We start from the raw sequence: 26,933 nt of genomic DNA on the forward strand, positions 1-26,933 counted from the left end.
AATAAAAAAAACACTGCAGGTGAAGCACCTGGCATGTGTTTGCTGCTCAATAAATAGTAGCTGCTGCTATTTTTGTTAAATAAATATACCCAGGGCCAGGGATTTGCCCGTTCAGAGTAAACCTTAGCAATCGTGTACAAAATCATTTGAACTAGACTAAGAATTGTGGAACTGGAAGGAGACATTTGGCAGAGGAGAAATGAAGTACTTTGGGAGGGCTGGTACTTTGTCCAGGGTCTCCCTGGCCAGGAGCCCTGCTGGGATCTGTTCTCCGATCCTTTCCCTTCAGCTCCCGTGTGCGTTTGTGAGCAGGAGCTTTAAAAGTGCCCACAGTGTTGTTTTTCCAACAGTTTTGTTTCAATTTACTGTCTTGGGTTCATTAGAAATTTTTTTCAGCCAAATTCGTTCATGGGTATGCTGACTCCAACCAAAGATGTGTGCATCTAGTGGTGGGCCTTCAGACACACCCACAGAAATGATGGGCCCACAGAAAGGTGCTTTACTTCCTTCCAGGGGTTCACTCTGTAGGAGTGGAGGTGGGGAGGCTCTGTGAGAGGCTCCTGACCTGCTGCTTGCCCAGCTTGTTCAGCAAGTTACTCATCCTGTCTGAGCCTCAGGGTGAGATGAAAACAAACAAACAGCTTGACTATTTAAGGTTTCCCTTATTGTTAATATTCCAGATGGCTATTTCTAATCTCCCTCTGCCTCCCGATGGATGTTCTTGTTGTGGGGGTTGATACATGACAAGGAGGGCATTAATTTGTCCTTCGTGAGCAAAACAAGGGAGGAGAAGAGAGAGATGAGGGAGCTAGTGGCTGAAGAGATGTCCAAGGAAGTTTTAAAAGCTATTTTCAGTGTGATGAATGATGTAGCCCTCTCTGAAATCTTTAGTAATATCTGTTTTGTTGGGTGGACTCCACGAGGTGGTTCGCTCTATCGGAATAGGGCTGGGCACAGAAGCGACTCCTGGGACCAGGAGCGGAAGTGATGTTTGACTGGGCTGGGCACTTGCTCCTGGGAATGGAGGAAGTACCAGGCATGGAGTTAGGGAGATGAGACCCGGGTCTGTGCCTGCCACTCACTGCCAGTGACGAAGGCGATGCTCCCCTCCCTGCAGGTGCTCAGTCTTGCTGGTCCTAGTGATGGGAGTGACTGCAGACCCACCTCCTCTTCAGCATCTCTGTTCCCCCAGCATCCCCCAGTGGGGTGGGAGGAGATTAAGTTCCTAACCCTACTGGCAGAGTATTGATGAGTTCTCTTGGATGAATTCAAGCCTCAGCCCTTCAGTGTTCTTGACACGAGGATATATCGCTATGGAAAATATTGGAGTTGGGAACTATTAAAGTGTTTTCTGAAGCCAGGCTGTGGACTGCAGATTTATAGGGAAGGGTTTTGTTAGGGGGGAAAGTGCCAAGAGCATAAAAGCCGACCATACCCAATATCTTTCCCAGACAGAAATGATATTTCAGTAGGTAAAATAAATAGTATATGGAAGGGCTTGCAAATACATCACTGCGCCCTTTATGTACTGTGTGGGGTGTGTGTATACTGAATGTGTCCCAAGGCTCAGAAAGCAGAAAAAACTAAATGGACAAAAAAATTTGCCTTTCCATAAAGGGCCATCTTTTCTCTGCTTCCTCTCTCTGTCACAGAATGCTGTGGAATTTAAGGAATGGAACTGCCATTTGTTTCTCGTTGGATTGGTCACAGGGACAGGAGGGTGGTGGCTGGAGTCTACACCTCAGAAGTTCTGGCTCCTCAGGGCCCTCAGCGCCCCCACTGCAAGATGACACTCCAGGGCTGGGTGGACTGACTATGAGACCTTCTCCACCCCCGAGGCCCTCCCTTCTCCATTAGCTCACTGTTCCTAGTCAGGAAGGTCTGCGATCCAAGAGCTGGCTCCTTGTTTTACAGATGGGCACAAGGGGCCCATAGACAGCAGGTGAGGAACCCCCTCCCCAATCTCAGAGGCTTCCCCACTTGACACTGCCCGTGCCCCGGGCACTTGGTTGAGAGCCCAGATTCCTGAGCCAGAGGCATGAGAGTGACCATAGGAGCTCCATGCCACAGGCACGGTGGTGGGGTGCTAGCTTTCCCGCGCTGAATGGAGCCCCAGGGATTGCTGCTGATGGAGTCACAGATGAGACTCGGGGCTGGTGCTGAGGCTTGCCCTGCAGCTCTGTCAGTAGAACTTTGAAAACGAGTAGTTGGTTCTTGGGATGTCAGCCTAGGGACTGCATCACAGCCAAACTGACCAGCAGGCCAGGTGGAGGGATAGGACAATCAGCTTTGCCTTAGACTCGGTCGTGGGTCAGCCGGTGTCCCTCTCAATTCAGGTCCACCTGGACCTTGGGCAGGTGGCTTTATTTGGACGTAGGGTCTTTGCAAATGTCACTGGTTAAGGTGAGGTCACACTGGATTAAAGTGGGGCCTAAATCCAGCTACTGGTATCTTTATAAGAATAGGAGAGAGCACATAGGGATACAGGAAAGAAGGCCAGCTAGAGGCAGAGGCAGCCCCAAGCCACGGCACGCCAGGCGCCCCCAGAGGTGAGAGGAGGCAAAGAAGGATCCTTCCCTAATGCCTTCAGAGGGAACGTGGTGCTGATGCCTGGAATTTGGACTTATGGTCTCCTACGCAGTGAGGGAAGACGTTTCTGTTGTTTTAAGCCACCCACTCTGTGTGGTAAGCCACGTCACTTGTGGTTCTGCTGGAATATAAACAGGTAGAGAGGGGCTGGTTCTGGGTCTCCCTCTTTGAGGAGGGCAGATGGAGTGTGGGGGTTTAGCCAAGAGGGTAGAGTCTGAGAAAATGAGAATGTTCTAAACTGGGTTTTCTGTCGTGGAAGTTGTGTTAGGCTTCTTCAGGGAAACAGAACCAATAGGAGTATATAAATGAAAGGATTTGTTTTGAGGAATTGGCTCATGTAATTACGGAGGATGAATGAGAAGTCCTATGGTCTGCTGTCTGCAAGCTGGAGCCCCAGGAGAGCTGGTGGTGTGACTGAGTCTGAGTCTGAAGGCCTGAGACCCAGAAGCTCCGAGAGCAGGAGAAGATCCTTGTCCCAGCTCAAGCATTCAGGCCAGAAGTGAGGAATTCCTCCTTCCTCTGTCTTTTTGGTCTTTCCAGGCCGTTAACAGACTGGATGATGATGCTCACTTGCATTGGTGAGGGAAACTGCTTTAGTCAGTTCACCAGTTCAGGGCCGATTTCATCCGGAAACTTCCTCACAGATACATTTTGAAGTGATGTTTTGCCGGCTCTCTGGACACCCTGTGGCCCAGTCAAGTTGACGCAAGATTGACCATCACAGAAGCTATGATTAAGAAGGGTATAACTCCTGCAGAGTGAATGGTGGAACTTCTGTGGTACACTGACGAACGTGGGATGGGTTGCACGGAAACCCCAGGCCTTCCTTCTGGAATTGTGTGATGTGTGCCATGGATCACTTCCATATTCATGCTGTGTTTTGTTTTAAAATTGTTTCCATTTCCTCTTTTCACAGCCTCCTTCCCAAACTCTCAGAGGATCCATAGCATTCTCATTCTGAGAATCCAGTACTTCTCTCAGGCTTTCTAGAAGTTTCTTTTGGTCTGTTTGGAGGGAAAGGGGGAATGGTCTGGAATAAATGGAGGAAGGAAGCATTGATTTTTTTGAAGAGAAATGAATTCTCTCCTTTGCTGTTTTTTTTTTCTTACATTTTTACATTTTAAGGATGGCAAAAATGTGAGTTTTTTCACTAAAAGTCTGATATACATATGGTATGTATTCACAGTTAGATTTAGGTCTGTAAGGGATGCTGGAGCAACAGAAGAACCGATAAGGATATCTGGCTCCCATGTGCAAGGCCTCTGCTCCACATGTTGGTTTTTAAACTTTATTGTTTGAAATTTGAAGTCATTCTCATAAAAACACTGACAAGCCTTCAGAACAGTCTTCCTAGAACTATTTAACTCAATGAATTAAGAACTTGATAGGGAATCTAGGCTTGGGGAATGTCTGTATGTAAGAAATACACAATACAAAACACAGAGATGAGAAAAGCTATATTGGAGGTATCTAAATAGTATAAATTGTAAAATTAAATTTTCTCCAAAGCTCTGGAATTTGGAGTATTTTCATCTGTTGGTTGGGATTATTATTCTCCAATCCTTCTAGTATTCTTTTTTATTTCTGTTCCCCAGCTGATCCCTCTGTATCATCTGATTAGTGTTAACGTGGAGATCTTCAAAGACCCAAGTTAGAAAGAGCATGAATTTCAGGGGTGCCTGGGTGGCACAATGAGTTAAGCGTCCAACTCTTGGTTTTGGCTCAGGTCACGGTCTCAGGGTTGTGAGATCAAGCCCTGTGTCAGGCTTCACACTGAATGTGGAGCCTGCTTAAGATTCTCTCCCTCTCTCTCCCTCTCCCTTGGCTCTCCCTGCACTGCTCACATGTGCTCTCTCTCTCAAAAACGAAAAAGAAAAGAAACAGCATGAATTTCAAAGTTGCTGGAATACAGCACATGCCCCATTGAGTTCCCAAAGGCTGAGTTCAGAGAAGCCAAAGCTATTTCTGAGAGGTCACAGCTTCAGCGGGTTCTCTTCGCATTTCATCTTGGCTCCATATTTTCTGTTTTCTGTTCAGTGATAAAACACGCTTTCAACACTACATCTGGCAGCACCTACAATTGTCAGGACTTGTGTGCTGGCAAAAGCAACGGAGCTGGGGTCAGAGGCAGGACCACAGAGGAGAAGTCACCATTTCCTGTCTGGAGGGCTTGCCAAGTGTCAGGCACCATCCCAGCTGCTTTACCCTGTGTCACAGACTCCACTCGTGAGACAGGTCATGTTATACCCATTAGAGAGATGGAAATGAAAAGTCAGGTTAACTTCTGCAATGTTGCACCTCTGGTGTCCTCAGAACCCCTGCTCTTCCTTCCTTCCCAGATAGTGACTCTCTCAAACTCGATGTATGCTACGCTGCATCATCAGGAACCTGGAGGGAGACAGAAGGTGGGAGTTGCAGTTTACCCTTGCAGCCTCTACTTCCTTCTCATGAGCCCAGGAGGCGGACTCTCACCATATAGGTGGAAGACTCAGAGCACATTGGGCCAAAGGGACTGGGGAGAACCTGTCCCCCACATGATCCCATCGAGGAAACAGCCTTAGCGTGGGCAGGCCACAGGGCTAGTCAGCTACCTGACATGTAGGGTTTTTCCACACCCCTCTTCAGTCCTTTAACAAGAAAAAGGATTCCATCATCCTACTGGAGATAATTTAACTGAAAGCAGAACTCCTTAATACACTTTTGGAATTGTTAATTAAAAAATACATGCCCAACAACATTTTTACTAAGTACCCCAAATGGGAGATAAATTGTATCTTCTGCCTTGAATTCCCTATGGTGGGACACATTATTAAAGCCAGAGAAACAGTGTAACTATAAGCTCTGCAACATCAGTTAGGCTGAGGGAAAGAGGAGCCCCAGACAAATGGGTGAGTTTTCTTCCCTTTTTCATGTCGGGTCTTGTGTTGGGGGAACATATCAGCTTTGACACTGCCTCTTCTTGCTTTTATTTCTCTGGGAAAATCTCAACAGTGCCATGTCAAAAGGCTAGGACACCCTTCTGAACGATCTCAGTGGACATGCTAATATTTTTTAAGGGCCTCAAATAAATCCAGTTAAAAGGCTGGCATTCCTAGGAAGTGAATGCGAGTCATGTTTTGCTTCTGTTTGGTTATGCTGTAAATCAAACTAGATTTTACATGTGGCACGTAAAGGGAAGACATTCTTGGACCGTGAAGATATGAAGTGCCTTGTTCAGTCATTCCTGGTTCTTTGTTAATGAGGAGCAACATACAGTTCTCAAGAGTGTGTGTGTGTGTTGTGTGTGTGTGTTCACGTGCGTGCATGCAAGTGTGGGGATAGCCGCCATATTCCTGAGGGGGCTGTGGTGTTGGCTGCCTATGTCATGGTGGGCACTTGGGTCCTTGGGAGGCATCTCTCACTACCTGAACTTTTGATGTCCAAATTTTTTCTTTAAATTTTTTATTGTTAATCACCATACATTACATTATTAGTTTGTGATGTAGTGTTCCATGATTCATTGTTTGTGCATAACACCCAGTGCTCCACGTAGAACGTGCCCTCTTTAATACCCATCACCAGGCTAACCCATCCCCTCCCCGCCCCTCTAGAACCCTCAGTTTGTTTTTCAGAGTCCATCATCTCTCATGGTTTGTCTCCCCCTCCGATTTACCCCCCTTCATTCTTCCCCTCCTGCTATCTTCTGTATTTTTTTTCTTAACATATATTGCATTATTTGTTTCAGAGGTACAGATCTGTGATTCAAAAGTCTTGCACAATTCACAGCACTCACCATAGCACATACCCTACCCAATGTCTATCACCCAGCCACCCCATCCCTGCCGCCCTACCCCCACTCCAGCAACACTCAGTTTGTTTCCTGAGATTAAGAATTCCTCATATCAGTGAGGTCATATGATACATGTCTTTCTCTGATTGACTTATTTCACTCAGCATAACACCCTCCAGTTCCTTCCATGTCGTTACAAATGGCAAGATCTCATTCCTTTTGATGGCTGCATAATATTCCATTGTATATATATACCACATCTTCTTTATCCATTCATCTGTCGATGGACATCTTGGCTCTTTCCACAATTTGGCTAATGTGGACATTGCTGCTATAAACATCGGGGTGCACATACCCTTTTGGATCCCTACGTTTGTAACTTTGGGGTAAATACCGAGTAGTGCAATTGCTGGATCATACGGTAGCTCTATTTTCACCTTTTTGAGGAACCTCCATACTGTTTTCCAGAGTGGTTGCACCAGCTTGCATTCCCACCAATACTGTAGGAGGGTTCCCCTTTGTCCGCATCCCCTCCAACATCTGTCGTTTCCTGACTTGTTAATTTTAGCCATTCTGCCTGGTGTGAGGTGGTATCTCATGGAGGTTTTCATTTGGATTTCCCTGACGCCGAGCAATGCTGAGCACTTTTTCCTGTGTCTGTTGGCTATTTGGATGTCTTCTTTGGAAAAATGTCTGTTCATGTCTTCTGCCCATTTCTTGTTTGGATAATTTGTTCTTTGGGTGTTGAGTTTGATAAGTTCTTTATAGATTTGGGATACTAGCCCTTTATCTGATATGTCATTTGCAAATATCTTCTCCCATTCTGTCGGTTGTCTTTTGGTTTTGTGGACTGTTTCTTTTGCTGTGCAAAAGCTTTTTATCTTGATGAAATCCCAATAGTTCATTTTCGCCCTTGCTTCCCTTGCCTTTGGCGATGTTTCTAGGAAGAAGTTGCTGTGGCTGAGGTCGAAGAGGTTGCTGGCTGTGTTCTCCTTTAGGATTTTGATGGACTCCTGTCTCACACTGAGGTCTTTCACCCATTTTGAATCTATTTTTGTGTGTGGTGTAAGGAAATAGTCCGGTTTCATTCTTCTGCATGTGGCTGTCCAATTTTCCCAACACCATTTGTTGAAGAGACTGTCTTTTTTCCATTGGACATTCTTTCCTGCTTTGTCGAAGATGAGTTGACCATAGAGTTGAGGGTCCGTTTCTGGGCTCTCGATTCTGTTCCATTGATCTCTCTGTCTGTTTTTGTGCCAGTACCATACTGTCTTGATGATGACAGCTTTGTAATAGAGCTTGAAGTCTGGAATTGGGATGGCGCCAGCTTTGCTTTTGTTTTTCAACATTCCTCTGGGTATTCGGGGTCTTTTTTGGTTCCATACAAATTTTAGGATTATTTGTTCCATTTCTTTGAAAAAAGTGGATGGTATTTTGATGGGGATTGCATTGAATGTGTAGATTGCTCTGGGGAGCATTGACATCTTCACAATATTTGTTCTTCCAATCCATGAGCATGGAACGTTTTTCCATTTCTTTGTGTCTTCCTCAATTTCTTTCATGAGTATTTTATAGTTTTCTGAGTACAGATCCTTTGCCTCTTTGGTTAGATTTATTCCTAGGTATCTTATGGTTTTGGGTGCAACTGTAAATGGGATCGACTCCTTGATTTGTCTCTCTTCTGTCTTGTTGTTGGTGTATAGGAATGCCACTGATTTCTGTGCATTGATTTTATATCCTGCCACTTTACTGAATTCCTGTATGAGTTCTAGCAGTTTTGGGGTGGAGTCTTTTGGGTTTTCCACATAAAGTATCATATCATCTGCAAAGAGTGAGAGTTTGACTTCCTCTTTGCTGATTTGGATGCCTTTGATTTCTTTTTGTTGTCTGATTGTTGTGGCTAGGACTTCTAATACTATGTTGAATAGCAGTGGTGATAGTGGACATCCCTGCTGCGTTCCTGACCTTAGGGGGAAAGCTCGCAGCTTTTCCGCATTGAGAATGATATTTGCTGTAGGTTTTTCATAGATGGCTTTTTTTAAAATTTTCTTTTTAGATTTTATTTATTTGAGAGAGAGAGAGAGAGACAGAGATAGTGAAAGAGAGCACAGGTGGGAAGGAGAGGGAGAAGCAGGCTCCCCGCAGAGCAAGGAGCCTGATGTGGGACTCGACCGCAGGACTCCAGGATCATGACCTGAGCCGACGGCAGACACTTAACCGACTGAGCCACCCAGGCGCCCCATAGATGGCTTTTATGATATTGAGGTATGTACCCTCTATCCCTATACTCTGAAGAGTTTTGATCAAGAAACGATGCTGTACTTTGTCAAATGCTTTTTCTGCATCTATTGAGAGGTTCATATTATTCTTGTTCTTTCTTTTGTTAATGTATTGTATCACGTTGATTGGTTTGCAGATGTTGAACCAACCTTGCAGCCCAGGGATAAATCCCACTTGGTCATGGTGAATAATCCTTTTAATGTACTGTTGGATCCTATTGGCTAGTATTTTGGTGAGAATTTTTGCATCCATGTTCATCAAGGATATTGGTCTGTAATTCTCCTTTTTGATGGGGTCTTTACTTGGTTTGGGGAGCAAGGTAATGGTGGCCTCACAAAACGAGTTTGGAAGTTTTCCTTCCATTTCTATTTTTTGGAACAGTTTCAGGAGAATAGGTATTAATTCTTCTTTAAATGTTTGGTAGAATTCCCCTGGGAAGCCACCTGGCCCTGGGCTTTTGTTTCTTGGGAGATTTTTGATGACTGCTTCAATTTCCTTAGTGGTTATAGGTCTGTTCAGGTTTTCTATTTCTTCATGGTTCAGTTTTGGTAGTTGATACATCTCTAGGAATGCATCCATTTCTTCCAGGTTATTTATATTGCTGGCATAGAGTTGCTCATAATATGTTCTTATAATTGTTTGTATTTCTTTGGTGTTGGTTGTGATCTCTTCTCTTTCATTCACGATTTTGTTGATTTGGGTCAATTTTCTTTTTGATGAGTCTGGAGAGGGGTTTATCAATCTTGTTAATTCTTTCAAAGAACCAGCTCCTAATTTCGTTGATCTGTTCTACTGTTCTTTTGGTTTCTAGTTCATTGATTTCTGCTCTGATCTTTATTATTTCTCTTCTCCTGCTGGGTTTAGGCTTTATTTGCTCTTTTTTTTTTCTCCAGCTCCTTTAGGTGTAGGGTTAGGTTGTGTATTTGAGACCTTTCTTGTTTCTTGAGAAAGGCTTGTATTGCTATATACTTTCCTCTTAGGACTGCCTTTGCTGTATCCCAAAGATTTTGAACAGTGGTGTTTTCATTTTCATTGGTTTCCATGAATTTTTTAAATTCTTCTTTAATTTCCTGGTTGACCCACTTATTCTTTAGTAGGATGCTCTTTACCCTCCATGTATTTGAGTTCTTTCCGACTTTCCTCTTGTGACTGAGTTCTAGTTTCAAAGCATTGTGGTCCGAAAATATGCAGGGAATAATCCCAATCTTTTGGTACCAGTTGAGACCTGATTTGTGACCTAGGATGTGATCAATTCTGGAGAATGTTCCATCGGCACTAGAGAAGAATGTGTATTCTGTTGCTTTGGGATGGAATATTCTGAATATGTCTGTGAAGTCCATTTGGTCCAATGTGTCATTTAAAGTCTTTATTTCCTTGTTGATCTTTTGCTTAGATGATCTGTCCATTTCAGTCAGGGGGGTGTTAAAGTCCCCCACTATTATTGTATTGTTGTCAATGTATTTCTTTGCTTTTGTTACTAATTGCCTTATATAATTGGCTGCTCCCATGTTAGGGGCATAGGTATTTACAATAGTTAGATCATCTTGTTGGATAGACCCTTTAAGTAGGATATAGTGTGTTTCCTCATCTCTTATTACAGTCTTTGGTTTAAAATCTAATTTGTTCTGGTATAAGGATTGCCACCCCAGCTTTCTTTTTGTGTCCATTAGCATGGTAGATGGTTTTCCAACGCCCTCAGTTTCAATGTGGGGGTGTCTTTGGGTCTAAAATGAGCCTCTTGCAGACAGCATTATCAATGGGTCTTGTTTTTTAATCCAATCTGATAGCCTGTGGGCATAAATGGGCATTTAGCCCATTTACATTCAGGGTAACTGTTGAAAGGTATGAATTTAGTGCCATTGTACTGCCTGTAAGGTGACTGTTACTATATATTGTCTGTGTTCCTTTCTGGTCTATGCTGCTTTTAGGCTCTCTCTTTGCTTAGAGGACCCCTTTCAATATTTCTTGGAGGGCTGGTTTCATGTTTGCAAATTCCTTTAGTTTTTGTTTGTCCTGGAAGTTTTTTATCTCTCCTTCTATTTTCAATGACAGCCTCGCTGGATATAGTATTCTTGGCTGCATATTTTTCTCGTTTAGTGCTCTGAAGATATCATGCCAGTCCTTTCTGGCCTGTCAGGTCTCTGTGGATAGGTGTGTTGCCAATCTAATGTTTCTACCATTATAGGTTACATATCTCTTCTCCCAAGCTGCTTTCCGGATTTTCTCTTTGTCTCTGAGACTCATACGTTTTACTATTAGATGTCGGGGTGTTGACCTATTTTTATTGATTTTGAGAGGGGTTCTCTGTGCCTCCTGGATTTTGATGCCTGTTTCCTTCCCCACATTAGGGGAGTTCTCTGTTATAATTTGCTCCAATATACCTTCTGCCCCTCTCTCTCTTTCTTTTTCTTCTGGGATCCCAATTATTCTAATGTTGTTTCGTCTTATCGTATCGCTTATCTCTCGAATTCTGCCCTCGTGATCCAGTCGTTGTTTATCTCTCTTTTTCTCAGCTTCTTTATTTTCCATCACTTGGTCTTTTATATTGCTGATTCTCTCTTCTGCCTCATTTATCCTAGCAGTTAGTGCCCCCATTTTTGATTGCACCTCATTAATAGCCTTTTTTATTTCGACTTGGTTAGATTTTAGTTCTTTTATTTCTCCAGAAAGGGTTTCTCTAATAACTTCCATGATTTTTTCAAGCCCAGCTAGTATCTTTAAGATCATGGTTCTGAACTCTAGGTCCGACATCGTACTAATGTCAGTATTGAGTAGGTCCCTGGCAGACGGTACTACCTCTTGTTCTTTTTGTTGAGGTGATTTTTTCCATCTTGTCCTTTTGTCCAGAGGAGAATAGATGAATAAGAGAACAAAATGCTAACAGGGTAAGAACGTCCCCAGAAAATATACTCTAAATAAATCAGAAAAGACCTGAAACTGGGAGAAAAGAAAGGGAAAAAAAGAAAAAAGAAAGAGAAAAAAAAAGAAAAAGGAAAAGATAAAAACAAACAAATACAGAACAAAACCAAAAAAAAAAAACAAAAACAGAATATGACCAAATATGATCAGGCTGGTGCATAGATCAGTGGCACACACTAGATTTTGGGTGTATTTTGGTCGTTAGAAGAAAATGCCTCCCAAAATTTTAAAGAAAGAAATACTTATATATGTACAGAATAAGGGTTGATACGATGGAGGGATGGATATGAGTGTAAAGATGAAAAATATAAAAAATTGTATAAAAGGAATTGATAAGATAAGAAGTTGTTTGAAAAAAGAAAGAAGAGGATTTAAAAAAAAGAAAGAAAGAAAAAGAAAGGAGGGAGAGAATGTGATCAGGCAGGAGACTAGAACAAAGCCATACACTAGAGATTTAGGGTATATTTTGATCTGTTAGAAGAAACTGTATCTAAAATTTTAAAGAGAGAACAGTATATATACATATATATACATACATATATATGTATATATATGCCAAAAATAAGGGTAACTACTATGAAGGGATAGAATATGACTCTAAAAATGAAAAATAAATTTTTTTTTTTTAAAAAAGGGATTGATAAGATTTTGGTTGAAAAAGGGAAAAAGAAAAATTCAAAAATTTAAAAAAATTAATTTTGAAAGAATAAAGAATCATGGTAAAAAAGCCATGAATTCTATGTGCAGTATTCCCCTAGCGCTGGAGTTCTCCCGTTCTCCTTGATCGGTAAACTTGGTCTTGGCTTGCTGGCTGTTCATGCTGATCTTCTGGGGGAGGGGCCTGTTGCCATGGTTCCCAATTGTCTTTGCCGGAGGCCGAACTGCCCCGCCCTTGTTGGTCTGGGCTCAGTAATCTGCTCGGGTTTGCTCTCGGGAGCTTTTGTTTCCTGCAAGCTCTCGGTACAGCCTTGGAGGACCAGGGTGAAAATGGCGGCCTCCCAATCTCCGCCCTGGAGGAGCCCAGAACTCAGGGCCCTGCTCCTCAGTGCACCCCCAGAGAAAAGCAGTCACTCCCTTCTCCCCAGTTTCCAGCCGCACTCCGTGCTCACCCGGCCTGTGACGGAGCGTTTCTATCTCTGGCACCCGACCCCGTGTGGAGTCTCCAAACCCAGCAGATCCCTGTGGTGCGTTTCCGTGCTGCTCCTCCCGGGGAAGGAAGGGGAGTCTCCCCCGATCTGCCGCTTGTTGGGTCCCTGCTGGGGGAGCAGTGGCCCAACTGTGTCGCTGATCACAGTTTATGGCAACCCCGAGCTGAGAGCCCACTCTCGGCTCTGTCTCCACAGCTGGCTTCCCTGCTCTGATACCTGGGAGCTCTGCCGCACTCAGGCACCCCTGGTCTTTCTGTGACCCCAAGGGTCCTGAGACCACACTGTCCCGGGAGGATTCCACCCCCCGCTTAGCCACTGGAGCGACGTCCCTCAGCGGAGCCGACTTCTAAAAGTTCCGATTTTGTGCTCCGCGGCTCTATCACTTGCCAGGAGCGGCCGACGGAGGCCCCCTCCTCCGCCATCTATCCTCCCGAATATCGCCTCGGATTCACTTCTCCGCACGTCCTACCTTCCAGTAAGTGGTCGCTTTTCTGTTCAGAGAGTTGTTACTATTCTTTTCCTCGATCTCCTGTTGAGTTCGTAGGTGTTCAGAGTGGTTTGATCCCTATCCAGCTGAATTCCTGAGACCAGATGAAATCCAGGTCTCCTACTCCTCCGCCATCTTGCTCCGCCCCCCCCTGCTGTCCAAATTTGTATTAATAATTTAGATAAACATTTTGAGGTAGGGCGGGTATCCTTTGCTATCCAAACTCTTAGTGCTTTGCTCTCTAACTTTTAGGAACTAAATAGATTCAGATAATTAAGTGTCCTTCTATGTCTGGGAGAAGCAAGTTCTTTCCATCCAATTGTATAGGTTTGAATATGAAGGGATATTTGTAGTCTCTTTTTCTGGGCATTTCTTGACCACAAGGACAATATACATGAGTGGAATGTGGTGTAATGGAGAGGAGACAGAAGCTCTTTGTAAGAGATGAGTCTCCACTGCTACAGCTCCATGGGATGGTGCCTCCAAAGCTGGCCCTGGGAAGAAAGCAGATGGCTGACAGCTTGTACAATTTGAGATGTGCCAGGGAAGATTCCTATGTCTTCAAGTAACTCTGTGCTAAGCCTGAACTAATCTGTCCAAAGTCACATGGTTAGTAAGAGGCAAAGCTAGGATTCAAACCAGGTGGCCTGACTCTAGGATCTGTGCTCTCAGCTACTGCACAGTTGATTGGTGTCCTTGGGCAAGTCCCTCCTCTTTCTGGACCTCAGAGGCCCTCTGTAAAATGGGGGTGGGGGGGTTAGACTCCAGGATTTCCTTACCTCTCACAGTCCTGGTACTCTGTGGCACTAGGAACACCGTGACATGCTCTTCTCTGCCCAGAGCAATCCCAAGTTGGGGTAAGAGCAACCTTTTGACCTCCTCCTTCTCCTGTATCCCAGACAAAAGGAAGACAAAAGGATGATGCTGCCCCTTGACATATTGCATAGGGCTTGTCGTGAAAATTATGTCTGTGCAAAATGAAAAGGCTTGCTGGGGAGAACAGGCCCATAAATTTACTCACAGGGAAAAATTAATTTGTTAAAAATATATTTCACATGTAGCCTTTTTATGAGTCTGCCAAAAATTTATTATTCTTCTACTTTATCTTTGCTCCTATCAAGCCTGGTTTCTAGGGCCAGTAAATACCATTGCTGGGTTTTCTGAAGCTGGTACAGTGTTGCAGAGGTGTGTGCACAACTTCCTGCCTCCCCCCGGCATGGCATTGGGCATGGTGCAGGGTCTGCAGTGGCCCAGGCACTGGGGAATCTGGCTTCCAGTCCTGCACCCACCATTTTGCCATCTGTGTGACCTTGGGCAAGTCACTTGGTCTCACTGCCCCTCAAGTTCCCCATTTATGAAACTGCATTTGAGGATAACACGATACTCCTCTGGGAGTATCCACCTGCTTTCTTCCCAGGGCTGTAGGGATGGGAGAGGAAGCCTGGCCCTTGGATTAGAGTAAGGACATTGGAGTCAGATAGGTCCAGTTATCAGCCAATAAGCCAGCATGTGTCCCTTCACCTCTCTGAGCCTGGGTTTCCTTATTTGTAAAATGGGAATAATGACCCCTACTTTAGAGAGTTGTTTCAATAGTAAAAAGAAATAGGAGGCCTGGCACATAGTAGATAGTATATAAAAATTCAAATATGCTCTGGGACACATCTTAAAAGAATGCTGGTTCTGCACAGACCTCCTGTGTGGACCAAAGGGACAGAGCGTGGTGGCAGAGTCAACATAACTACAGGCAGGAATCAGTTGCTGTGCCCCCAGAGACAATAGCTTCACGACGATAGTCAGAACATATTTATTGAACACCTACCTTACGCCGGGGGCTGGGCCTTCCTCTTCCGCTGTACTTTCCCTGGAATGCCAGACATGACATTTTTTTTTCTCCCATTCTAATGGAGCATTTATCTAAGCGTCGCCTGCAGAGGCCATTAGCATATTTTTAAAGTGCATGGAGAACACCTAATAATTTAGTTGTGGAGCAGAGAAATAAATACAAATACCGCTCATTCTGCGAGCCTCCTTCATTCAGTACTGATGGTACTAAGGAAAGGGGCAGTCATCAGTGTCATGAACATATTAGTGGATTGAGAGGACGAGAGGCAGAATATTCTTTAGGGTTCCTGGGCTCTCAGGTGATGCAGGAAATATCTGAAATGGTGTTGTATGTCTGTGCAAAATTATCTTTTTTGTGTGCAAGTGTGAATAACTGAGTAAGATGGTGGGTTTTACTGGGGAGAAGGCCCATAGCACTCTTCATATTCATAAAGGGCTGAAGCTCAAAGATTACGGTCCATTAATCTACTGAGTTATTATTATTTTTAGATAGGAGGAGATTGAAATAAATCGCTGTATCATAATATATGGAAGAAAACACCTCTCATTAGCCCTTTAACAGCTTGAAAGGGTGCAAACTTTCAAGACTTCACCGATGAACGTTTTCAATTAATGGTGAGTAAATTTGCATTTTGTAAATGTGATAAAATGTGTATGACTCTGTATTAGGAATGGTTCCCAGCTCTGACAGAAAGTACAACGCCAGAGCATGGGGGTTAATGCTGGCAATCCCGAGTCAACTCTCTGTTTGTTTAGAGATGGCTCTGCAGTGCATAGAAATTAATAAGTAATTTTCTTAGTGACAGCCTGAGGCAACTGAATGAATCCTTAAATCCAAGTGTATGCGGTGTGGAAAGGAGAAAATGATTTTTATAGAGTGTCTATAGCAGTGGGGGAGGGGATGGTGCTATAGGGAAGCATCTAATGGGAATTCGCATATTTTAGTCATTAACCTAGAACAGGGATGTCATCATTCTGTCAGAGAAGGAGGGAATAAAAATCCCAGAGGCCACAGGAGTCTCGAATGCCAAATCAGAATCAAAATTTGAAATGGGGCTTGTCCTTGCCACAGAGGTACTCTGTGCTGTTCCTGGAAGTGATTGTCATCCTGCCATAAGGCACTGCACGTGGGTAACATGCCTCAAAGTGCTGGGCCTGGCCCCAGAGGGCTTGCAGGCTTCGGGGAGACTGCCCTGCTGTGCCCTCATTCATCAGAGCGTCTTCTTCACCTGCAAATCCAGCCTCTGGAGTTCCAAGAGAGTGAGGAACATGGAGGAAGAGCATTGGTGGTGGTGGGGGCGGGGTGGAGATTGATATCCATTGATAGCAATCAACTTTTCCCCTCCAACCTCTTCATTCAATCTTCATTCATTGTAGAGGTAGAGACTCTTCAGTCAGGTGAGACCTAGATCCAAATGCACTTTTCTCATCCATGAAGTGGGAACTGTAATGCCTACCCTTCAGGGTAGCTCTTAGGCATATTACTGATGCAAAGCCCAGGGTATAAAATGTGTGCATGATAGAAGTTAGAACTGAAGGACTGTTAGCCCGTTCTAGGCAAGATGCAATCTATCCACAGGCACAGCTCCTTCCTGCCTGGGCTTTGCCATCCCATTCTTGACCCTCTTCTGCCCCTAGTGGTCTTCATAGGAATTCTCAGGAGCCTACCCTTAACCTGGTTGACGGATGATTGACACACCAAGGACATGGTTTCTGCCTAATCATACATATTGAAACTTTACTGAAATAAACATTTTCCTTGTGGAGTTTTAAATTCTGGGGAGAGTCCCAGCCGCATGCCTGTGTCAGCTAACAAACTTTTACTGAATCTCTGCATCCTTAGGAGTTCTGATCAGTCCCAAGACCGGAAGAGGCCTTGGAGATCCTAGTGGCACTTTGTCAAGGGAATGACTGTGTATCTAGTGGTGGCTCATGAGTTGCAATGTCTTTCTCTGTGGTGCTGTAAGCTTTTTGTAAAGTGTATGGGGCAATAGGGAATGAACGATGCAACTGTCTCCTAGATGATCTTCTTCCCCACCCCGCCCCCGCTGTCCATTCCCACCACTGGCCAGTTGAGCATGGAAAAGCAACAGAGCAGTGTGGCAAGAGGGTGGACTTTGGAGTCAGGGTTTGAGTCCCAGCTCTATGTCTTTTTTTTTTTTAAGATTTTATTTATTTGAGAAAAAGAGTGAGAGAGAGCATGAGAGCAGGGTGAGGGGCAGAAGGAGAAGCAGACTCCCCACTGAATACGGAGCCTGAAGAGGGGCTCAATCCCAGGACTCCAGGATCATGACCTGAGCCGAAGGCAGATGCTTAACGGACTGAGCTACCCAGGCACCCCTCAGCTCTACATCTTACTAGCCATGGGAACTGGTGTCTTATTTGATCTCCTTCTGCCCTCATCACTCCACCTTGGTTAATAATAGTGCCTGCCTCTTAGGGCTGTGATGCAGATTAAGTGAGGGAATCCTGGTAAACCCAGGACAGCACCTGATTCACAGAAGTGCTAGGTGATGTTGACACTTACTCCTATTTTGTCAGTCATCTGCCTATAACACTTCATTGACTAAGACTGAAAGTTTTTTAAAATTGTTTTTATTAAGAGTTTTTATTTTAATTCCAGTGCAGTTAACATATGGTGTTATATTAGTTTCAGGTGTACAGTATAGTGATTCATCAATTCTATACATGACTCAGTGCTCATCATAAGTATACTCTTAATCCCCATCACTTATTTCCCCCATCTTCCCACCCACCACCCCTCTCATAACCATCAGTTTGTTCTCTATAGTTAAGGGTCTGGTTTTTGGCTTGTCTCTTTTTTTTTTTCCTTACTCTGTTTTGTTTATCAAATTCCACATACGATATTTACCTTTCTCTGGCTGACTTATTTCATTTAGCATTATACTGTCTAGCTCCATCCATGTTGTTGCAGTTAGCAAGATCTCAGTCTTTTTCATGGCTGAATTATATATATATATGCCACATTTTTTAATCCATTCGTCTCTGGTGGACACTTGAGCTGCTTGTGTCATTTGGCTGTTGTATTCCGTAATTTTGGCTATTTGCTGCAGTAAACATAGGGGTGCATGTATCCCTTTGACTTGGTGGTTTTATATTTTTTGGAAGACTGTGAGTTTTAATATGGCCTTTGAGTCCCAGCCTTAATTATTCTCTGCCTGCCTCTCCAGCCTCATCCTAAGCTCCTTGCCTGGGGTCCAGTCCCATTTGTTTCCTTTTTGTCCCTGGAAAATACTCCCCAAGGAGAGCTCTTTTCTGCCTAGCGCATTTGCTTCCCAACTCACCTCTTTGCGGCATGGGTGACTTTTAGGACTTCCACATCTCAGCTGGAAGAAGTCTTTTCTGAGCATCAGCACCGGGCCAGGCACCCTGTCATAGCTTTACAAAATATCCTGTTCTTTTGCTTCATGGCTTTTTCACTGCTTGTAATTATACACTTGCGTTTTTATGTGATTTAAAACCTGTCTCTCCCAGTAAATTGTGAGCTCTTCGAGGGCAGGGGCAGTGTTCATTGCCTGTCATTGTTTCCCAGCACCTGGCCTAACTAGATACTGGCTCATATAAGGTGAATGAGTGGTTGAACACTTACCTTCTGAAGCACCAGCAATCATGTACATTATATTTATGTTTTGTTTCACTTTTTACAACTGTTTCCATTCTATTATCTAAAACATTTATAACCCAGCCCCAGATCCATAGAGTGATTTATGCTGCTTTTAATGAGGACCAGCTCTGAGACAGCTTGCTCAAGCCTAGAGGAACCCCATGACCTCACCAAGTGTTTGATCTGGAGAATCAGATGGCACTGTACATCTATACTTTTTCTTGTTGTAATTTTATTTGAAGTAAGTGGGAAATAGTGATATCCTGGGGCACTATCTAATAATATAAATAGGTAGGTAAAAAGCCCCAAATCTGGGCACAACTCAAGACATTTGGAAATTTTTGGGTTTGCACTTTAAGATTCTACTTTCCTTCCCAATGGTGCATGAAGTGAACACAGTGTCAGCATCCATATCACAACATCACGTCGAATGCTCTCTTCACCCCCATTATTCTTATCACATCAGTGAGGACACTAGGTCTATTTTTATAGGAGGCTGTGCAGCAGATAAAATGCAAGACATTCTGTCATTCATCAGAATGTTTCCAGCATTCCATTAATTTTAACCTGCATTTTAAATTATATTGATTTAGGGATGGGGCATATTGTTCTAATTCTTGAATGCTGTGTACACTGTTTTAACAAGCAAAAATTTTTTTTATTAAAACATGATTAAAGAACTGTAAAATACAGAATAAAAATATTACATAATCCCTACATAATACAGATAATTACAGCTTGCATTTTAGAGTGTATGTAATTTTAGTCTTTTTTTCTTGTATTATATGTACAACTATATTTATATACCAATTTGGAATCATACAGTAAATGCAATTTTGTAGCATTTTTTCTGAAAATGAATACATCAAGAACACAATTTAACATTCTTAATTATTATTTTCAAACTATAGAAAAACTTTTGAACCCAGAAAATTTCAAACATCTATAGCAAGGAGCACAACACTTATAAACCTTTATGTACGTGTCACCCAGTTTCAGCCCTATTAATCTGCCACTCTCTTGCCTGCCACAGAAGTATTTTGAAACAACTCTCCACCATCATATCTTTTCCTACATAAACATGTGAGCCTGGATCTCTAGAAGATGGGGGCATAGTTTATTAAATACACATCCACCTGTCATTATCTCTCCTAAAAATTAATAGTAATTCCTTATCATAAACATTTAGTCACTGTTTGTAAGCCCCATTGGCTTATAAAAGATTTTTATAGTTTGTTCAAATCAGGTTCCAAATAAAGTCCATAAATTGCAATTGGCTAATATGTCTCTTAAGCATCTTTTAATTTAAAAGTATCCCTTTGACACACACATACACACACACATATGCACACATACAGACACAATTTTTCTTTCTTGCAATTTACGTTAATTTGTTCTGTAGTGTTTCTCACAATCTGAAATGCATTCTGGTGGTGTCCTTATAACAGATTCCTCTCTGCTTGGTATTTCCTGTAAATCGATAGCTCTGGCACTTTGCCAGGTTCTGCTCTGAAGTTTTGGCAAGATGACCTCATGTGTGGTATAGCATATTTCCATGATAGTATGTAATTTCTGATTGTCTTTACTTTTTTGATGCTGGTAGTCAGTAATGCTTATTTCCTAATAAATTATTTTCTTGGTGCCTGTGGAATAGTGATATTCTAATTTTATCATTCCTTCTGTACTTATTAGCTGCAATACTTCTATTAAGATAAACTCCCCTTCATTAACTATTTAGTTAGCAGTTTTCAAAATAAGGAGTTGTTCCTTAACCTACCTTACTCAAAGGAAACTAATGCATGTTTTGTGTTCTTCGAATGTATGGATTTAAATATATTTGATGTGCTTCAATCCATTTTAATTAGTATTATTATTAATGCTCAAATTGTCCCATCTTTGGTCAGTGGAATCTTCTTCAGGATGGCACCTGTGTTCTCTGAGACACAATTTCATAATCTTTGATGACATACTTGCTTTCTGTCATGGCAAGATATTCTAGGCTAACCTTGTTCATCTTTTGCCCCAGACCTAGAATTAGCCATTTTCCTAAGGAATCTCTATTTCTTTTATTGGAAAATGTTTTTTTTAGATATAGGGGTGCTCATTGCTGCTGGGTTTTTCATTGTTTCTAGTCTTTTCATTAGACAAAGACAGGGAAAATGTATTTGGCTAAACTATATGAAGTTGTCATGTTATTGGTTAAAGTGATCCAATATTGGGAATTTCACATGGTTTAACCTATTTTTAAGAGAAAACACATTGAGCTCAAACTAATATATCCCAATGAGATTGCTCTTACCTAATTTTGTCAATCCTGATAGTCTGAGCCACTTAAACTTAGTTACCTGGTGGGGCTAGTTCCTACTCATTGCTCTTCTTCTCTCAAGGGTATTCATTCATTCATTCGTTCATTCACTCATTCCTTGGTTGTGTAATGGATGCAAGTCCATCACTTGCCCACACCATAATTTTTTTAACCCATTTACTTTTCTTGGATATTTTGATTCTAGTTTTCCTTACTGTGAATGTGGTTATGGTGAACATACTTTTTTTAAAATTTATTTTTATTTTTTTAATTATTTATTTGAGAGAGAGAGAGAGCATGCATGAATGGGGGTAGGGGTTAGAGGGAGATGGAAAGAGAATCTCCAGCAGGCTCCCCACCCAGCATGGAGCCTGACACAGGACTCAATCTCACGACCCTGAGATCCTGACTTGAGCTGAAATAAAGAGTCAGACTCTTAACCGACTGAGCTACCCTACCCAAGCACCCCTGTGGTGAACATACTTGAATATGAATCTTTGTTGTGAATTTCTGATTATTTTCTTAAGATAAATTTTTAAACTATGGAATTTCTGGGTCACGGGGTAAAGAGACCTTTTAAGGCTTTTGGTACATTTTGCCAAATTACTTTTCTCTCCTGCTTCCATGACTGTTCATGTTTAGATTTCTGATCTAATTCTCTATTTCTTGTCACATGGATGTTTCTAGCTTGTACTTCCATCTTTTGCATATTAATACCTGTGTTATTAATACTAACAATAAAGAACTTGCTGAACTATTTGTAAATAAATTAGAGGTTTTATTTTAAAACCATGCATGACATTTTCATAGCTAATTCAGATTTAGGGCCTACCTTAAAAATTCTGTTGATTTCCTTCTTCACAACAATGCCCTGATGTCTCTCCATTGCCAACAGGTAGTTTGTGGGGCTGAGACAACGTAAGGGCTGGATTCTAAGCTCGGGGAGAAAGTTCTGTTTTTTTGTGTGTAGATGTATGTTTTTTGTGTGTGTGTACACATATATAAAGTAAATGCATATGTATTATAAAGTATTTAAACACAAATAAACAGATGAATTAATATCAACTTGATTAAAAGACCAGGAACAACAATTTACTAAGTATCAAAAATGTTGAACTATGCCTACATTATTTTGAGTTAGATAAACTGGAACTTTCCTTCCCTTATTTTAAGCTGTTTTAAGAAATCAAAGCTACCATACTAAATATCATTTTGTACAATAAAATTCATTGTTCATCTGTAAGCCAGACATGGTACTAGATGAGCTTCCATGGCTGACAACATGGCTTGCAACGTTGCTGATCCTACAGGTTTTGAACTCACCTGGTCTGAGCCTCCCCTGTCTTGCACATCAACCATTGCTTATAGCAGGGCCTTCCTTCCCACATCCGCTTTAGTGTCTTCCCTAAGCAGTGCCCTCTGCACACAGCGGAGGCAGCCTTCCCCCTGGACAGACTGCACTACTCAATCCATGTGCTCTCTAGCTCCTCTTTGCCATTGCTCATAGACACACATCACAAAAGTCTTCATCAACACTTTTGGGGTGCTAACGTGCAAACAAAGGAACAGTCTGAACCTTTTGAAGGAGCCAGACCACTCCTTTGCATGGATTAAATGTGGTCAAATTATTTAACAGAGCTCTTACAACGTGTGCTATATACCGGAGCAGATTTCCACCCCAGTATCATTCTTGTGTTGTTTCTTGCCTGGAAGGTGGAAGAAGAAGACCAGTGACTAATGTCCCCCCATGTGTACCTGTTAGTATTCCTCACCAAGCAACCTGATCCTGTCACATCCAGATTCTGCCAGTGGTCTGATGTTTTATTCAGCGCTGGTGGCTTGTCCCACTGGTGAAAAGGAAGTTCCAATAGTCAAGCAATTTGAAGAGACTAAGGAAAATGGAACACTTCTTTAGAAATGTGCCTTTACTTCTATTCAGTTTGAACCCAGTGGCAAGAGAAAAAAATAAAGTCTTACCTTGGAGGCTACTGATAATGCAGCGCGAATGACAGTCCCAATGAAGGGGAGAGAGTATTTTTTACGATTACAAGGTGGAGTGTGCTGGATCTGGCTGTTAGGCAGCCCCAGCTGTGAATCAGTCATGTCTGGCATGATGGGGGGATGAGGGAAGAAAATAGGGCTTTGACATCCAATTCTTGTTGCTGGTGGCAGTGATAAATGGAGGAAATAAGCACCCTCCAAATCAGACAGTCTGAGTCGAGAAGATGCCCCATAATAAACCTTGGAGGTACCTTCCACTGGAGTTTCTGTGAGTTCTCCATGCAGTATATTACACCTGCCGTTAATCACGTTAAATCCGGAGAGCTGGGGAGACATAACTGCTCATTTTTATCATCTTGAGATGTACAAGCTGTGATCATGACTTTAATTAACTGACTTGAAACAAGTTTATTTAGAGTCGCTTTCCAGCTGTCTATGAGATTCGCTTGGCCACGTACAGCCAGCTTATGGTTGAGATGGCCATCTCCTCCACACAATCATTTGATTCAGTCAGCAGGAGAGGCTTCTAGGCAGGTTCTGATCTCTCCACGTCCAGAAAGTCGGGAGCCAACAAAGAACTCCGTTCCACCTTAGAAAGGTCTTTGCTAAAGAGTCCCAGAAGAAATACAGTCCTCCTTTTATGGAGAGGAGTGGGTGGTGGGGAGGAGAGCTGGGGAACGGGGCCTTGACAGAAGTGCCATCACTCTGGGGTCTGCGGCTCTTCATGCCCCTGTCTGTCTTTCTAAATCCCTTCAACACTTGCATTCGGCACGGCCTCCTTGTCTGTCTGTCTCTCCACTGTGTCTGCAGCATCCCTGGCTATAGCTTATGCACAGTGTGTGAGAGATATCTCTGCTAGGGTGCAGTGAGGGGGCTAAGCTGACCTCAGTGATGATCCCTTTCTCGGGCTCCATCCCCCAGCCCGGAGTCTTTATTTATTTATTTTTTGATATGACGGCTTTATTGAAATAGAATTCACATGCCATAGAATTCACCTATTTTGAAGAGTATGATTCAGTGATTTTTAATATATTCACAGAATTGTGCCACAATTGGTACAATCAATTTTAGAACATTTTAGAATTTTTAGAGCATTTAGAATATCGCTAAAACCCATGCACATTAGCAGTCAATTCACAGTTAAGTTCATTTGATTTATTATGCATTTGAAACCAAAAAGAAACCCTGTACCCATTAGTAGTCACCCCCTGTTTCCCCAGCACCCCATCCCTCCGAGTCTCTGGCAGTCACTAATCCACTTTCCATCTCTGTGGATTTGCTTATTCTGGTCATTTCATAAAAATGGAATCCTACCTACTGTGGCCTTTTGTGACTGGTTTCTTTCACTTAGCAGAGTGTTGCGAAGGCTCACCTGTGCAGTAGCATATATCAATGCTCCATTCCTTTTCGTTGCCATGTAACATGCTGTATGGAAACGTCATGTTTTATTTATCCCTCAATGCCTTGATGGATGCTAGCCCTGATTCTTAATGACGGCTGTCACCTCCTCCAGGAGGCCTTTCCTGGCTTACTTTCTCTGTTTGCCACTCAAATATCACACTGTGTGGGCAGGGACATACCTTTCATTTCTCCATTCTTGCAACTTGGCTACTGGCCGAGCATGGGGTTGCGCCCCCCACCCCACCCCCACCTTAGCTGGCCCTTCTTGGTGAGTTTTGCCCATTTACATGCCATCTATGTTATTGCTTATGGTGAAAGACTTATAAAATAAAGGTTCAGGCAAGAATATTTAGTAAACACCCATGTGGCTTCCAATCCAGATTGCTAACGTAGTGTTAAGTTTCCTTCAAGTCCCTTCCTTGCTCTTTAAAGAAAAAAGAAATTTAATAATTTTGATAATTTATATTCCTTTTGAAGATCAATCTTAGTCATGTGCCTTTCTCTCCCTTTCCTCTTGACCATCCATAGGAAACGCTATCTTTCCAGTCCATTTTGTCTATCTATATGAATGCATATGTGCAGTCATGAAAAGTATTAGTAGTAGTGTTTGGGGTATATTTTAAGTTTCCCATAAATGATGCCACAAAATACATGTATGGCTCTGCAATATTCTTTTCATTCAGCTATATGTCTTAACTACCTATCCATGTTGATACATAGACCTAGTTCATTCCTTCTAACTGCCACATAAATTCCACCTGTGCTATTTACATAATATTTTCTTTAAACTAACTTCTTAGGTAAATTAATTTAAGAAGGAAACTTTGTCAGCCCTGTAAATGAAAAATAATTATTACTTGCCTTAAATAATGATGCAAGGAAATAAAGAAATGCATGGTTATTAAAATTAAAGTACACAGCATAAAAAATTGACCAGAAAGATATTGTTCCCATGGTGACTGAGAGGAGAAAGGAGGAAGAGGGAATATGATGCAGGAACGTGATCTAAAGGGACATAAACGTATCTGAGATGTTGTCTTTATTTATTTAAATGGAAGGCTGATATTTCTTGCCTTAAATATTGATATAAGGAAATCTAAAAACTACATAGCTGTTAAAATTCAGACAGTACTATGCAGTGTAACTCCTACTGTCCATTTGTGCAGCACGGTTGTATATGGAACATACTCTGGGAAATAACGGCTGAGTTCATAGTTAAATGTCTGAATGAATGCGAGACTGAATGCTCCGCAGTAGAATTTTGGGCATCCTGCCAGCATCCCAGTGGTGAGCCAGGGCCAGACTGAAGGCTTTCCTCAAGTCCTGCCTGCACACAGGCTGACCTCAGAGTTGGCTAGCGTCCTGCCAGCAGTAACGCAGTTGATCCAGGGTAGCGCTTAACGAGGGGCCAGCAGTGCTCACAAGCTTTACCTGTATGAATTTACTTCTCGCGACAGTCCTGCAGGAGAGTGCTCTTGTTATCATCCCCGTTTGACATGTCAGGAAACTGAGCAGAGACAGGTGACGTAGGTTGTCTAGGGTCACACCACTTGCGAGTAGAAGAGCTGACTGTGAGTGTGGGCTTGGTGACTTCAGGCTCTAGGATTTTGCCCTCTGCCCCATCGAGTCTCTCTCCATCAGCCGGTGGGGCTGTGCAGAGCCCCTCCACTGGCCGTCCACCATGAGCAGGTGGTCCTGGGTTAAAGGTCCCAGAGCAGACTGCATGTCCACTCCTGCCAAGGCCATAACCCTCCCGCTGCCTCAGTGGGCCACCCCCAGCCTCACCACACCTAGTGGGAAAGGCCAGACTCAGATCCTGCCCATGATGGCAGCTTACCCAGACTTGTCTCCGGGTCTCCAGGCTGTTTCACCATGTCTAGCCCCTTCTGGTTTGACCAGCGGTGCTTAGCCAGCCAGCACTACTGAGCCCCCTATCCCTCCCCTACCCTGTGCTGGTCCTTGTACACTGGCCCCATCTCTTGGGGTGTACCTGCAGCCAGGAGCTGGAGTTCGAGCCAGAGCGGCAATCAAAGGGATCTGGCAGCACGGGGATCGGGGCGTTCCTTCTGTTGGAGGCACAGAAAGCATCTCCAGGGAGGACACAGTGGCCAGTGGGCCCACAGAGGGCCAGTTCTGCAGAGGAGTAAAGAGGAATAAAATGCCTTCAGCTCTCACCCCCTCCGGGTGGCCTTTGACTGACTTCTTTGTCTTCTTGAAGGCCATTGTCAAGGAATTTAAGGGTGAAATCAAGAAAACCACCTTTTAAGGCAAGTTTTCTCATCCCAGGTGCATGAAATCAATGTATGATAAACAGTTTTAGCCTCCGTTCTTAAACCACCAATTATAATCTCCAAATTAGAAATATTATTTCCAGAATGAGGGACCAGAACCAGCCGTTTATTAAATCCTTGTTAGGGGCTACAAATTGTACTTTGCTCTCTCATTTCATCTCCTCAGCCTCTCTGAGGGGGCTGTTAGTGCCCTTCAGGGGAGGCCACTGAGTGGGAGGGGCAGGCGAGGAGTCCAGGGTATGGAGTTAGGGGGTGCAGGTGCCAGGTCGATTGCAT

The 26,933-nt window shown here is 43.1% G+C and overlaps 1 protein-coding gene across 1 annotated transcript in view; it reads left to right on the forward strand.

Moving 5' to 3' along the window:
* CLSTN2 (calsyntenin 2) overlaps positions 1 to 26,933 on the forward strand; it is a 647,841-nt gene that overhangs the window by 86,322 nt on the left and 534,586 nt on the right. The window lies entirely within an intron of this gene.

The sequence above is a fragment of the Zalophus californianus genome, chromosome 1 (assembly GCF_009762305.2).
Source record: "Zalophus californianus isolate mZalCal1 chromosome 1, mZalCal1.pri.v2, whole genome shotgun sequence".
Classification (NCBI taxonomy): Eukaryota; Metazoa; Chordata; class Mammalia; order Carnivora; family Otariidae; genus Zalophus; species Zalophus californianus.